The sequence below is a fragment of the Pyxicephalus adspersus genome, chromosome 3, assembly GCF_032062135.1.
Source record: "Pyxicephalus adspersus chromosome 3, UCB_Pads_2.0, whole genome shotgun sequence".
Classification (NCBI taxonomy): Eukaryota; Metazoa; Chordata; class Amphibia; order Anura; family Pyxicephalidae; genus Pyxicephalus; species Pyxicephalus adspersus.
Genome location: NC_092860.1, coordinates 85,635,412 through 85,648,721, shown reverse-complemented (window position 1 = coordinate 85,648,721; position 13,310 = coordinate 85,635,412). Strand labels below are relative to the sequence as shown.

Below are 13,310 nucleotides of genomic sequence, written 5' to 3'. Positions count from 1 at the left end.
TAGAAGAGCACGTTTGAACGCACAACACATTTGACCTGATTTATTAAAGTTCTCCAAGGCTGGAGAGAATATGCTTTCATCTGTGAATATAGATTATCCAGCAAACCTAGAATGGATTTTTAAAAGACATCATGTTTTCATGTGGTCCTGCACCAGATCCATTCCAAGTTTGCTTGATCACCCAGCTTCACTGATGAAAGTGTATCCTTTCCAATCCTGGAGAGCTTTATTTATTTAGACCCATTAAGTCTTCAAGCAAATGGTCAACAGCCGCAGCCACTCATATCAGTCAAGAACAGGCACATGAATCTACACCAAAAATAGACAAGCCAAGATTGGAAAAAAGTTGCCTGGGCTGATTGGTCTTGATTTCCGTTACAACATTTAGATGAAAGGGTCAGAATTTGGCATCAACAACAAAAAATAATGGATTATTCTACTTCCAGTCCAGGCAGGCGGTGGTGTATTGGTGTTGTGTAATGCTCTGTTGGAACTAAGGAGCCCAAAGTGTGACAAGAAACACTTTGGGTCCTTTAGCACCAATGGAGAATCATTTACATGCCACAACCTTCTTTTGTATTATTGCTGTCCAGGATAAAATGCCTTGTCCCAAAGCTCAATCCAACTGAGCACCTTTGGAATGTGATTATTAGGATGTTTGACTTATGAATGTACAGCCAACAAATCTGCAGCACTTGCATGATACTATCATATTATTATGGACCAAAATCTTTGAAGAATGTTTTCCGCAGCTTATTGAATCTATGCCACAGAGAATTACAAAAGTTATAAAGACAGTGAATGTAACATGCAGGTAAACCTAAGTCTCTCAGTCAACACATAAACACACATAATGCAGTTTTTTCAACATGTTTCCAAAACATACTGTGCATGTTTACAAGGGACAGACAGAGGCAAAAAAGTAGAGCTAGCGTGGGGGCTTCATGGGTGCATGAAAATACAGAAGATGGTACTGGGCAATGGGCTATTAGAGCACATTACTAATCAGTAGTATGATCATCTACTGCTTTAACTGAAAAAGAAAAACTCTGCAGTTTGCTTTACATTTAGGTAAATGCATTACAACCATTTATCAGATAATGATTGAATGACTACCATAAATATTGTAAAGATCTTAAATCTTTTGGTTATCTGTTTTGTAAAATGAATCAATTATGCGGTTGCAGTAATACAAAATATTTAGGACATTCTATACCTTGACACATGATAACAGATCATATTTACTTTTTTTGTATGAACACTTTCCACTTTTCCAAGAATATTCATTTAGTTATATAAACTGACCACTAGAGGGCAAAATAATCCAAGTAATGATTGTAAAGCAGAGCACAAAATGTTATATGTTCTGTACATAATATACAGTGTGATTTTGCTAAAGCATGCATTTTTTAAGTTACATATGTAATATATTTGTCTGTTCAAGTTTTGTTTTTTAAACTGTATACAGAACAGAAATTATACTCTGCTGGACCTCGTTCTTTCTAACAATGTAGTTTATAACAAATGTGCATATAAAATAGACTCTGGGTAGCAGTGACCATAATATGATTTCACTTAATGCAAGTTGTAAACAGGAAGCAAAAACAGCAAAGATAAAAACATTTAATTTTAGGAGGGTAAATGTACCATTTTTAAGAGCGGCTCTCTGTTACTTGGACTGGGAGAAAATATTGTCCTCAAAGAACTGAACAGAAATGGGAATGTTTCAAGTCTGTTCTACAAAAGCACACTGCAAGATATATTCAAATGGGCAATAAGTTTAAGAGGCTAAAATTAAAGCCTATGTGGCTCACAGGTGATGTTAAAAAAAGGCATAAGGACCACCAAGAAAAGGGCATTCCAAAAATATAAAAATGAAGGATCACCTTTATCATTTGAAAACTATAAAGAATATAATTCAAGATGTAAAAAGGAGACAAAACTTCAAAATTAAAGATAGATTCCAAGGGTAAGTAAGGCAAACCCCCCAAATTTTTTAAAATTTATTAATAGCAAAAACATCAGATCTGAGCATGTAGGCCTCCTAAAGGATGTCACTGGGTTGGTAACTGGGGATAAAGAAAATGCAGATTTATTAAACACTTTTTTTTAGCTCTGTATACAAAAAGGAAAATGGCAGAGCCTTAAATGAGTCACATGGGCTCAGAATTAATATGACTGAAAAACAGTTGGGTAAAATTAAGGTTGATAAAGCACCAGGACCTGATTGATTACATCCACCTGTCCTCAAAGAGCTGAGCTCGGTTATTTCAAAGCCATTATTTCTAATTTTTAGAGGCGCTTTAGTCACTGGCAAGGCACCGATGGATTGGCGTAAGGCCAATGAGGTTCCTATCTTTCAAATGGGAGCAAAGTCATTACCAGGTAATTATAGACTGGTTAGTTTAACGTCCATTGTTGGAAAGGTCTTAGAGAGTTTGATAAAGAACCACATAGAGGAGTTTCTGCTAGAAAATAATATTATAAGTGATAGTCAGCATGGCTTCAAGAAGGACCGAAGTCGTCAAACAATTTTACTCTCTTTTTATGAGGAAGTAAGTAAACCGGTAGACAGTGGAGTAGCAGTTGATATAGTGTCTTTGGACTTTGCTGAAGCATTTGACACTGTACCCCACAGACGGTTAATATGCAAGTTAGGGTCAATAGGTTTAGAAAAGTCAATCAGTAAATGGATATAGAACTGGCTTAAAGATCACATCCAGAGAGTATAGATTAATGATTCATACTCTGAATGGTCTAAGGTTATTAGTGGTGTACCCCAGGGTTCCGTGTTGGGACCTTTACTGTTTAACACCTCTATAAACTTTTATGGAGTTTGGGATTGAAAGTAACATTTCTGTGTTTGCAGATAACACCAAACTATGTAATGGAATTAGGTCCATACGGGATGTCTATAATCTACAAGCAGACCTGGATGTACCCTTTGATTGGGCAGCCAAGGCAAATGACATTTAATATAGATACCCTGTTTCCCCTATGATAAGGCACTGTCTTATATTTTTTGAAATGTCAAAGTATGCCCTAGGTCTTATTTTCAGGGGGATGTCTTATTTTTCCATGAAGAAGACTACAGTACACATTTATTTTTGAAAATCACTCATGTGCCATTGATTGTCCCCTTCTGATCACTTTGTGCCATTGATTGTGCCATTGATTGTCCCCTTCTGATCACTCATGTGCCATTCATTGTCCCCTTCTGTTCACTGACCCACTTTTTTTTGGCTTCTACGGCCAGGTAACAGACTCCGTTAGGTGTTAGGGCAGGGCTCAGCAGCTTGCTTGTCCTTCCTGGTGCAGAGTTGCGGGCACGTGTGCGGGCCTTTGAAGTTACTTTCAGTTTTGCTCTGCACTGCAGCCAGCATCAAGGAGTCACACAGAGGCACACGGTGGCAGGTATCGGTGGGTGTCCTATTTGCGGGGGGGTGCTTTATTTTAATTTTTGAGCAAAAATCGGGGGGGTGGCTTATTTGATGGGGATGCCTTATCATCGGGGAAACAGGGTAAATGTAAAATTATGCACTTAGGGGCTAACAACATGCATGCTTCATACTGTCTAGGGGGAATACATTTGGGGGAGTCAGAAATGGAAAAGGATCTGGGGGTTCTGGTAGAGAGAGAGAGAGAGAGAGAGAGAGAGAGAGAGAGAACTCTCTTCCCCATTATTCACTTTTGAAATCATTACAACAAGAGGGCACTCTTTGCGTCTGGAGGAGGAAGTTTAAGCTCCAGGTAAGGAAGGGATTCTTCACTGTAAGGTCTGTGAAAATGTGGAATCAGCTCCCTCATGAAGTAGTTTTAGCAACTACTATAAATTGCTTTAAGAAAAAGCTGGATGTTTTATAGAAGCACAGAATATAACTGGGGATTAAGGCTTTATTGTAAAAAAAAACAGTGACTGTTGATCCAAGGAACATCCGATTGCCTCATGGAATCAGGAAGGAATTTTTTTCTCCTGTAGAAGCAAATTGTACCAGGGTTCTTTTGCCTTCCTCTGGACCATAAGGTGTTATATCTGGGATATGTTTATTTCCCTAGTGGTTGAATTTGATTGACATGTCTTTTTTTAACCTAACCTACTATGTAACTATGTAACACACATCAATGATCAAAATGGTTAATGGTCCTAGCAAAAGCTGCTGCAGCACAAAAAAAACTTTCCAAAACTTTCATTAGCAAATACTCCCTCCTGCTTCTCCTTTTTTATTCTTTTATAGTATTAGAATAGGAAATATAAGTTCATTATAAATAACACTGACATTGTATTCATCATAATAGCCAAGGCCTACTGCTTTACACCTCACTTTGCAAACAGCATATCGGGCACTATGCAGCAAAGAACAAATGTGAAGTCTGAAAGCTTTGTTTGGATATCGGCTGTCCTATACGGTAGTCAGAGGGTTAAGTCCATTAACAAACCATGAGCCGTGGTTAACTAAATGGCTGAGCCAGCTAAACATTTAAGGCTTTTTAATTGCACCAGAAGGATGCACCATGCAGAGTAAGGTGATTCAGTGAAAACTACATGAAATAAAATTGCCAATTGTCAACTACTTATGGTTTAATTAAAATTAAGGAATAAGTACAGAATGAGATGGTAATTGTTTTAGCTTGAAATGTTCATCAACCAGAATAAACTGAAAAGTCCATCAAGACTGAAAAATATTAACATTGTGTGTGTGTGTATATATATATATATATATATATATATATATATATATATATAAGATTGCAGACCATACCAAGTGTGGAGTGTGAAAAAAAAAAAATTGTCAGCATCCTGGTCAATTCAAAAAAAGAAATAAATAAGAAAAAAAATGCATGAGCAGCAATTGCATTTATTGAGTACACTGCATATCAAAATTAACAGTAGATTCAAGGATTCATACAGCTCAACGTATAATATGTTTCATGCCACCTAATTAGATTTTATATTGCATAATACAGGCATCACCTTTTCTGGGGAAAAAAAAAGTTGTCTTATGGTCATTTTTTTGATAATAGCATTGTTATTAGTTCCATTGGTACTGACCATGCCGATTATTTATGGCTTAAACTGATACCTTAATAATAAAGCTGCCCATCATATTATTAGACCAACAGGAGGGTTGAAAGGTGGGTTTGGTAAGACCAATATCAGCATTTATCCATAATAGCTCTTGACCTAATGGTGACTTTCTTATGTGGTTTCAACTGAAAGTCATATTTGATCATGCATGTGTTCATAGTTTCATTATGTACTGTATGCTTATTAGCCAAATTGGCAAGATTTACAACTTATATTTAGTGGGTATGTCCTTACCCGTCTGGGGTTTGGCTAGGTTCTCAATTATATTATACTATTTTGCTACACTTAGCAAATGTGTATACTTTTTTAAATATTTACACATGAAACACATTTTTAAAATCAGATGAATATAGTAGATACAATAAACAGAATAAATTATAAACTGTATATACAGACGAGCTTTTCTTATGTTTAATAAGTTTTTATAAGATAAATACCTTGAAAGTGCCCCTAATATAATGTAATATAACATAAATATCTTCATTATTACTCAGAAAAGATACTGTTGTATCTGTTGTATTGTCATTTTCAGCCAGCATCTGTAGTGAATGAAAAGAATAATTTGAAGTGATGGGAAATCTTTACAATATTGACACAGCCCTGAAAACAATAGTAATTTATTATTATTATTTTTATTGCTGCCTGTACAGTGGAGCCTGCACTCTTCCATTTGTTATACAGGTGTCACAAGTAGAAGTGAGCAAAATATTTCCAGAAATGAAAACTTGACAAAAAGGTTATTTCCACCACTATTTTAAAGGCTACATTTTAGTATTTTATTAAAATCACCGCATGATCCTTATATTGACCTTAATAAAATACAAGTAGACCTCCTTCCTGAATTTAGGGATTATTTCCACGCTTGAAACCCCAATGCCTCAACTGTGAACAAATATATAGAATGAAATATAGAAGAAACTTTTTAACCCTGAATTATGGACAAGCAGTCCACTGCCCCTCATCATATTGGGCATGGGGCACATACCCCCTTTTTTATGGGTTTATATAGCAAGTCAATGTAAAGTGATCATGTTCAGTATTGTAGTCCTTCACATCACATGATAGAGCACTCAGAACAATTGAAGATGATTGCTGAGTAAATGGTATGGTCTACTGCACTTTGCATTTTGCTTTATGAACTGCGATTGATGGTGAAAAAAATAAGATTGATGGTGAACAAACTCAACACTAAATAATGCATTTCTAAAACAGTTTAGCATGAATGCTAATAAGGATTCCTGTAAAGGTTTCCATTTTTTAGGTAATGGTAAAGCCAGTAGTATTGAGCCTAATTATACATTTTACCACTTATGAAGCCTCTTCAGTTCAAGAAATCTACTTCTAAATCTGACAAAATATTTTCCTGAACAGATCTAGATATAATATCTCAACTAGATATAATAGGAATCCTGTACACATACTGTAAACAATCTAATGGAAAATGTGATGATTAGGCATTGCCTAGATGGTATTTTTTTTTTTAAGTAATACTTTAAGTGAGTGTGACATTGCAAAGCCCAAAAATTCTGATTAAATCTTGCTTTGCAATTCAGAAAAATTTTGGAAGAGAGATTCTTCATCATGCTGTGTTGACAAACCATTAGATGAACAAGAAAATCAAACAAGAAAATGCAGAGGTACAAAGTGCACAGTAATTCACCTAACGAAAGTGCTTGTTTTATCACTCATTGTTTTATCACTTATTCATTTGTGAATGGTAATGGGGGAATATATTAGTAATAAACAAGAGATGGGCAAGTGCATTTTAATATTCTTTGAAGGTATTGGCCATATTTATTAAAGCTCTCCAAGGCTGGAGAGAATACACTTTCACCAGTGAAGCTGGGTGATCCAGCAAACCTGGGATGGATCTGGTCCAGGATTCAAAGCATTTGCTAGCAAATAGCAAATTACATTGAAGAAATCCATCCCAGGTTTGCTTTATTAAATCAGGCCCATTGAGTAGACATGGACATATGTACACTGGTTTAATGGTGGGTGTATTTCTCAATTGTCCACTAGGACAATTTCATTCGTTTTCATTCATAATGAAAGCAAAATTTATTGTGAAAAAAATGAACACCTGGTGGACAATTAAATTGTAAAATTCACATGCTATTAAACTACTGTATCCGTAGGGATTGGCAAGTCTGTTTGAAATATTTTAAAGTACATTACTCCTTCTAGTTAACTTTCTTCCAAAAGAATATGGATCAAGATCAATGTAGCCATTATTAGCCAGTGTACTAGCTGATCTAGGGGTACACAGTCCAATAACTTACTGATTTCCTACAGTTCCTGCACAAGGCCTTTAGGAAACAAAACCGAGTCATTGCTTTGGCTTTCACATAAAGCAATGGGTTTAGATATGCTGCAGTTTCTTCTTCACATGGCATTTACTTTTGAGCTGCCTTTCTCGCTTTACTCTAAAACAGTGGTCCCGAACCTTTTCCACGTTGCGGACCACTAAATGCATGGACTCCGAACCGTGCATATGCAGGGAGCAGTGTGTCACCCCATAGTGACATCATGATGCAAGAAACCGCCCACTCTCCCTTTGCAAGTCTGAGCCTGTGATCGGAGAGTGGGCGGGTTGCACCCAGAGATACAACGTGCCAACCGCTCTGATTTGAGGTCTCCGGAGACGTGGTCCGCGGCTCTAGCTGGTGCGCTCCCCCAAGTGGGGTTCTTTTCCTGACCCCACTGGTGGGTGCACCGGCCAAAGCCGCGACCCACCTGTCAGATCGCCACAGCCCACTAGTGGGTTGGGGACCCCTGCTCTAGAGGAACCCTTAAAAAAAATGTAAGGTCTGCTGGAATGCCCCTCTTGCAGACAGCTAAAAGATTATTGATGGCTTACTGCTGGCTCTGCCAAGTGGTATTGGATAAAGAACTACTGTGGTGCTGTAAAATGAAGTTCAATCAGCCACAGCACAAAAAACCCAACAAGGAATTTGGGGTTCCTTGGGGTTCCAAAAAACCCAAAAAACAACAAGGAATTTGGGGTTCCATCAAACTTTGGTTGAGAAGATGGCTGCTCCCATGGAAAGACCACAAACTGTTTGTCTAAAATACCAACATCATGTCAGCATTATTAGTAAAATTCAAAAATATAGAATTGCATAAAGAATAAAAGTGGACAAGAGTTCAATGGATATTTACAGATACAAAGGTAAAGCAGCTAAAAAAAAGACCTATGTCCATCAAGTTTGATTTCTATAGAGAATAACTAAGATTGGATTTATGGTTTAGGTGAATGGCAAGCATATTACATATGACCTGTGCTTCAGACATAGCCCAGCTCTTCTATGCTTGGCCCCATTCTTCCCAACCACATCCACTCTCTGGAAAAGTAATAATAAAAATACATATGCATTTCCAAAATGCAACATGACATATATTGCAAACACCATGTAACTATTCAGCAGCTTACAAATATTAATATATGACTTTCTTTCAATATGAAACAAAAACCTGACAACTCAGTGACAGATTTTTGACATGTGAAAATATTTTGTGGTAAATGAGAAATCTGCTAGTGGTGTCTACACTGTAATGAACAGTACTCCACTGATATCATTTACAATAATGATTAGTGTGCTTCTTTCAAAGTGCTGGAGAAAGCAAAGTAACATTGCAGTACTTAGGCCTGTGTCTGCACGCCCTCATGTGTAAATTCTGTCTATACCCCGTTTTTGTGAACCGAGGACCATATGGCCTACTATTTTTCTTTCGCTTTTAAAAGCAACTTAATTGCATCTGCATAGCAATTAGATTTATTCATAAATTGAATGAATAATGCATTAATGTATTCTTTCTGAGTAAAAGTAAACTTGAATTATGCATAAAAACTAGTTTAACAAAACAACTGACTAATCATGGTGGTTATTTATTGTGTGAATTTGCATTTCCACTGTTAAAGCAGAATTTAAGCTAAATGAGTACTTCCATTCATTAAAAAAAGAAGTCCAAAATGCTTTTAGATTGTGCCAAACAAATCGACAGAGATTTTGTAGGAATTTGGTTAGCTGGCTTTTGGAATTAGTCCAGTCAAGTTTTGTATTTTTAAAAATGTAATGGAGACACAATTCTAGTATTAAGGTAGGATATAGCGTGTATAATGCTAGATGATAAAATACAATATATCGATTTATCACAGAAGATCTAGTTGTTTGTTTTAGTGCCTTGGCAGAGATTTAAAGAGGTTTTGAGACGTTCATTAGAGATGTCACTATAAATTAACACTTTGTGGTATAGATAGGTTTGTGATGGCTAGGTCCTTCACAAAGCCTCTTTTTACAGATTAATTTCTAAATGTGGAAGTTACACTCTAAATTATCCTAGTTTTGAAAACATTGCTTATGGCCTTTGGTTTAGGCATATTAGACCAGGGTCAAAGCTGCTTTGCCTTCTTCTATTTTACCCTATTAGCATTGTTGGGCAGGTACCATTATGTAATGGAGACACAGTTCATTTTCAACATAGGTGTACCAATGGCACCCAAATAACTTTACACGACACCTATACTAGTATAATAAGCTTTTAAATACTTTTTGATAATGAAATGCAAACAAGGAAAAGGATCATTAGGCGTGGACAAAATAGTTGTTTGTTACCAGAACTAAAACTGGTATATCAGAATGTATATGTATATGTTCATGTATGTGTGAAATCACTAAACACAATTCATTGCTAAATTCTATAGTCGAAATAATCTTTTTTAATGCACTGAGTGCTTGGCATTAAAAATGACTTATTCGGTTTAAACAGGTCATTACAGAAAATTAAGACCATAATCAGCCTTTAGATGGGCATTTATAGTGGTCACAGCTTGACATCGCGCACAGGACAAAGCACATTAAAAAAAGTCATCTGATTTAAATAATCTAGATTTTTTTTTACCGTAAATTAGTGTTGCATAAACTCCTCAGCTCTTGGCTGCATTTAGAAAAAGCAAATGATGCTTATCATGGAGCGCTCTAATTAGAGGCAGCAATCTCATTTACTCTTTTAAAGTACTGTGACTGTGATAAATTGCATAGTCATCACAGAGCCATTATTTTATTTAATTATTCCATCACATTTAACAGTTTCCATATGAATGTCAGACATTCAGTCTACATAGGCCTAATGGTCTTGCAGCATTGACAGCCCAGACAAAGTAATAAATGACACATTGTTTCCTATATTGGGACAGTCAAATATAAGATAACAGTGATAATAGAATTTTCCTCAAACATAGTCTGCACTGGTGTGTTTGTCCTTGCTCAGCATTTTTGTCCCTTTGGCTAAAACTGTATTTAATCAATATTTCCCTATTGTCCAGTAAATATTAGAGTAATGTACGATGTTCATAGCTGTAATGCTTGTGTATACTGCATTTATCTGCAGCAGGTACACAAAGTTTATAAAAAGAATTTATGACAAGACTATTTTTTATTTTAAGATATCAAAAAAGTGTTATGTTGTGGGTTACAGAGCAACATCTTAATAAAAAAATAAATTCTGTATGCTAAACTTAAAAAAGGTGGAAAAGGCCAATGTACTAGTACCATTACTGACTTACAAATACAGAAAAAGCAGAATTTATTCTTTTTCATAAAAAGACCTGAAGTCGTGCTGATGCTAACTAAAGTAAATGTATTCAATGTAAGTTATGTATTATATTTTATAGTTGAACATAGCCTAATCAATGTGACTATCATCTTGATAAATGTTTATATATTTTCTGTTTGTTTAAAATACTTACCTCCTGTACTCCTGAGGAAGCAAACTTGTATCTGTGAAATATGTTGAGAATAAAAAAACATCTCCTATAGATAAGAACCCTATCTCATTAAATTATAGGATTAACAATATAAGAATCAGGAAGTGGTATTTGTCACTGTACTTTTTTAATGTTGGTTTTAGAAGGTCTTCTGCTGTTTTTGTATTTGCCACATAAAGTCCCTAAAAACAGGGAAGAAGGTTGGGCTTTCCTCTTTCTCCCTTTTTTTTGCCCTCTTGATAAATGGTCTGGGATGTGATTCTATGCTATCTACTAACCACTGAGTTATCACAGCTGTCACATTTTTTTTACTTACACTAGTATGTTTTTACTGTGTGGACCCGTTAAAGGAATACGGTTTGTTCTGGTACACACAGAACAAAAAAACTTCAAAGTGTTTTTATTTTACCTGACCTCTGCAGACAAATTTCTCATACAAATCAGACATAAAAGAGTGGACTCGCAAAGAAGAGATTTACTTTCATTGTTCCACCTGGATTGTTCTGGAGAAAAAATAACATTTGGCCAAGACATATATTACAGTAAAACTGCAATAAAGTTGAAAACCCCATTGTTAAAACCCATTAATGAAAAAAGAAGGACAACAAAAAAGACCTTTGCTCAAACTACAATATATTACTTTCTACAAATGAAGTGTCTATTCTATCTGATCTCCAAAAACAATACATGGCACTTAGATTTCCATATTTATACAGAACTATGAGAATATAGTGTAGTAAAGTATAGAATAGTAAGTATAGTATCTCTAGAACTTAAATCAACACATTGCATAACATACCCATATATTTTGATCATTTGCTTTCAAATGATTTTCTGGGTATTAAGAGCATACATCAACTATAATGCATGTGCTATATTTATACAAAGTGTGGATTACAATGATATTGTGAGGGGAGTTGAAGTGTACCTATACCCAGAATTTTCACTTTACATAAAAGGGTATCTCGTGTGCTCTCCCCTCCAGACACTTCAGCACAAAGTTGTAGCAGGGGCATGACTAAGTCTATCAAGGTGCCAATAGAAAAGCTTTAAGCTGCGTACACACCTGCAATTTTTCTCGTTGGAAAGGATCTTTCACGATCCTTTCCAACGAGAAAAGACTGCACGATGCATGAACGATGCTGTACATACAGCACCGTTCATGCTCTATGGAGAGGGGAGGGGGAGAGCGACGGAGCGGCACCCTGCTGCGCGCTCTCCCCTTCCCTTTCATTAGGATCGGTCGTCGTCCATCGTCCATGGATCCGCCAGGACGGTCGTCGGACGATGGACGACGACCGACTGTACACACGGCAGATTTTCGCCCGATAATTGGCCGATACCGATTATCGGGCGAGAAAAATTTGCCGTGTGTACGCAGCTTTAAGCTTGTTAAATTGCAGTCATGAAGTTGATAGCCATGCACCCTGGAAAATCTTCTTATTCTGCAGTGGTGCACCAGGCACAGCCTGTATTGGGGAGAGAATGATAACTCTGCTCTGAATAGTCTCAGTGACTAGCACTCCTGCCTTTGCCCTGTCTGAATGGATCTTGTATATTCTCCATGTGTTTGCGCGGGTTTCCCCTGGCTTCCAAAAACATGTAGTTATGCCCCTAATAGCTTAGTCTGCAACATCATAAAAAGAGAATAACACAATGCTAAAATAACAAGAAAACAGTTGTAAATTTTCAGAACTCAGCACCAATAACCTTGCTTATTATTTTATATAAAAGACAATTTCTGTTTGCACTCTTCTCCTAAAATTACGGTATTTAGCGACAGAAAGAATAATGATACAAGGGACAAAGCAACATTGAAAATATTATTGGAGCCTGCCCAGTAATTATGAAGCCCATTGAAAACTGTGCATTAGACTCTTGATAGAGCCGCTCTTCAGGGTGTTTTAGGATAGTAATAGGCAGCATGAATGAGATGGAACAATTTTCACCTCTACCACCAATTTAAGCACCTGTACTGTGAAGGTCGCACACATACGATCTAATAGATGAGTAGTTATTAGGGCAGTCTGGTAATATACTAACGTTTCAGTACTGGCAGGGTGTGAAATTATGTCCGCTAAGAAAACCGGTAATTCTGATGGATAATTTTCATCACTTTTTGTCAACTTAAATAACAAGCTCAAAGGAAAAAGCATTGTCAGCGATACAGCCAGGGAGCTCATTAATAATACGCTTTCAATGTCATACGCGAGTTATATCTGGAGAGGTCAGACAGAGCAAATTCTGTTCTGTGAGACCATAAAATAGATGAACACAGAAGCAGGTAAATAAAGTGACACGTGACCTTCATTTCTAAGAGCTGTCTGTGGCAAAATGCCAGTATTATTAGTCTGATGTGTGACTCTGCCTAACATCTCTTTATCAAAATGAAATAAAGGAAATTCAAGACAATCTGATGTATAGTAAAAGGACTAATTCCCCAAAAGGTTCCAAGAT

The 13,310-nt window shown here is 36.4% G+C and overlaps 1 protein-coding gene across 1 annotated transcript in view; it reads right to left on the bottom strand.

Annotated features, from left to right (window-relative positions):
* Positions 1–13,310, bottom strand: part of CCSER1 (coiled-coil serine rich protein 1) — a 463,885-nt gene that overhangs the window by 390,894 nt on the left and 59,681 nt on the right. The window lies entirely within an intron of this gene.